Here is a 3251-nt window from a genome sequence, read left to right on the forward strand (position 1 = left end):
TGTTCCCGGTAGGCAACTTCTTGATGGTGTTTTAGTAGCTAATGAAGTGGTGGATTATGCTAGAAAAGAGGGCAAAAGGTGTATTCTTTTTAAAGTGGATTTCGAGAAAGCTTATGATAAAGTAAGTTGGAGCTTTTTGAAATATATGCTAAAAAGGATGGGTTTTGGGGAGAAGTGGATGAAGTGGATGGAAACTTTGGTGTTTGTTGTTTAATCAACTGATCGAGATATAAACTCCAAACAATATTATATCTCAACATCAGAATGCTAACTGCTATTCACTTTTGTTAACTCTATAACTTGTTAGTTTGGACAAGTAGAATAATTAATGAACTTAGATGAACTTAATTCTTAATCAATTCGATAGATTTTTATTAATTGATAAAAGAAAGGATAGATTAGTAACATTTTTAAATGGTACAATGTAATTAGGGAACGAAAATATCTTTTAAGATATTTCTCTTCACTCTCTCTTACGATTCCTATGTTATTTTGTTAGTAAGGAAATAAGAGAAGGAAATAAGAAAAGGAAAGAAGAGAAAGAAAGAAACAAGAGAAGAAAAGAGAAAGAGTAGAGAAAAGAAGAGGAAAAGAGGAAAAAGCTTGGATCAAAAAGCCAAAATCATATCAATTCATCATCATCTTCTTCTCATGAAGTGGGTTCTAGTTTAGTTATAGCTTTGGAAGAATTTTTGTATGAAATTGGGAATTAGGTTTTTGTGAAATTAATAATTATCATTATGTAATGTATACATTCTTGTTTTGGTGTGTGATTATTTATCTTAATTTATTATCTTTGCAATGAAAGAAATACATAGAGTAAAAAAGCAGCCATTTAAATTTTGTAATATAAATAACCTTAGTACACATTTAAGCAAGTTACTTGAAACAATCATTCCTTACATATTTAAGAAAATTATTTTGTATAAATCATTCCTTAGTACACGTGAAGTCAGTACATGTGAACATATAACTAGGAGATAGAAATTTAGCCTTAGGTGAATCCAATATCATCCATTAGTATTGCGATAATGTGACTTTGAGGAGGATTAGAAAGTATTATGTCTTGCTGCGGCGATGATGTAGGTCCAGTCACAGTTTTTGGTAATGGTTAAAGAATTGACGAGAGACTAGATTCCGTCATTTCAGTAACATTAGCCCTTTTATTCACTGACGATGAGTTTGCGTCCTTTCATCACACTGTTCTCTGTAGATATTATTTTTCAAAATATTGTAGATAAACTACTTTAATTTTCATCCCATACATTTCATAATTTATTTAATATTTAAACTCAAAATAGTCAAAGGTTTCTGAGTGTTGCCATTAACTCCTGCTTCAAGAAACATTTGTGAATTATGATCACTAAAGTTTGATAACATGCCATTGCCCACTATTTTGCTCTGTATCCCAATGCACCTATTAATATCCATCACAAACTAAATAAAATACAATAACAAAAACATTTTAGTGATAGATATAATAACAATTTATCTCAGATTTAGAAAAGAAGAAAGAAATTGTCTATACCTGAGGTTCACTTACCATGAAGAAATCAAAGTAAATAAAGATTATGATGTCAAAGGTTGCATTGCTTCTTGAGCACTATTTGTAGGTTCTGTTCGAATGCATATGCCTGTTGATTCAAGTTTATGAACGTTAATAAAACATATGAAATTAAAAAATGTAGATATATGCAACTAGAAATTAGTTTTTGCTAGGGCTGAATAAATACACAAATTGAACCTAAAATCCAACCACTTTAATACGATCAAATCTAACGTAAGTGCAATAATCTAGCTACTTAAATGGGATCAAATCAAGTATATGTGCAAGAATCCAGCAAATACCTAGCAAATAGAGAAGAAAAATAAAAATTTCTAATGACAAACATTTGACCTCATCAAAACTCCATAACAGAAACTTCAAAATTCCAAATTCCAATGACAGAAAACAATTACTAACATTTAACCAAAGAAATTACGGTCGTTGAAACGGGAAAAAATATCTCAGACGAAAGACCAATCAAATTGCATGATGGAGATGCCGCTGAATGAACAAACTTCATCTTCAACGGTTAGAATGAAGCTGCATAATTTAGAATAATATTTAGTAAAAATTAGAAGATCACATATGAATGAAATTAAATAGATGGAGGAATCAGATCTATAGAAGTAGTGCAAATGCATACCTGTATTTAAATCAAACTCATCATAGCATTTTGCTCCATTGATTTAAGTTGAGTTGGTATTAATAGTGAAAGGTTCCAACAGCTGTTGCAAAAAGTAGTAGTGAAGGAGGGGCTTTTGTAGTTTCTTAACAATAACGTGTATGATTTTATTTTATTTTTATATAATTTTTATGAAATAAATTATGTTATTTTATTTTCTTCTTTTGATTGTGCTTCAGGTTGCAGAAAAATGTTTTGGTTAAAAAAATGCAGAAAACTAGACAAAAATGAAATCTAATAAAAAAGGATAAACAACTGTAAGATGTTGGAAGGAAGTTTGGTTAGATGGAAAAGTTGTTTAAGTATTTGAGACAGGATATGAACTTTTTGAGAAAAGCAAGGTTAGTGGTAGTATTGAGTGTTTATAATTTTTTATTTGACTTAAGCTCTTGGACATCTCTATTTATACTAGTGACATTTTTAAATCAACCATTAAGATTTTGCCACCACAAATTTAATCTAATAGCAGTAAATCACTTTCTAGAATTTTCTCTATTATTCAACAAAAATATTAGCTTATCCTTTTTCTTCTAGATTAGGTTTCTAGAAGTTGGACCTACTACACCAAATATTCGGGCTTAAAATTCTTAAGGCAAAAAATCTAACAAATCCAAAATCAATTTATATATTCAACACCCTCCTTAAATTTGATTTTGCTATTCCATGTAAATATCTTAACTTGATAAATATTACTATAAATAATATATTTTATGACAAACTTTTAGCTCAATCAATTAAAAACCGAGGTTAAATGCCTTGGAACGCGCTATTTTAATTTTTTTAAAAATTAAATCTTATCCCTTAGTTTTAATCTAAACCGACGGAAAATGTAGTTTACTGTTTGAGCTTCGATTTTCATCTCCTATAATTTCGTATTTTATTTAAAACTAAAATGTCACCTTTATTTTATTTTATTTTTTAAATAATAATATAAATCGACTATTCTCTCGGTTGTTTAATCAACTGACCGAGATATGAATTCCAAACAATATTATATTTCAACATCAGAATGTTAACTCTCAT

At 29.1% G+C, this 3251-nt stretch overlaps 1 long non-coding RNA gene across 2 annotated transcripts; it reads right to left on the bottom strand.

Moving 5' to 3' along the window:
• Nucleotides 1-861: 861 nt before the first annotated feature.
• Nucleotides 862-2558, bottom strand: LOC131655976 (uncharacterized). Of its 2 annotated transcripts, none has more exons than XR_009299933.1 (4): nt 2190-2558; nt 1964-2086; nt 1529-1634; nt 862-1417 (listed from the first exon to the last, which is right to left on the bottom strand). It is a non-coding gene; the product is annotated as an uncharacterized LOC131655976 (long non-coding RNA). The 2 variants fall into 2 exon arrangements; XR_009299932.1 differs by having other exon boundaries at nt 862-1437.
• Between the last annotated feature and the right edge of the window lie 693 nt (nt 2559-3251).

Source organism: Vicia villosa, linkage group LG3 (assembly GCF_029867415.1).
Source record: "Vicia villosa cultivar HV-30 ecotype Madison, WI linkage group LG3, Vvil1.0, whole genome shotgun sequence".
NCBI lineage: Eukaryota > Viridiplantae > Streptophyta > Magnoliopsida > Fabales > Fabaceae > Vicia > Vicia villosa.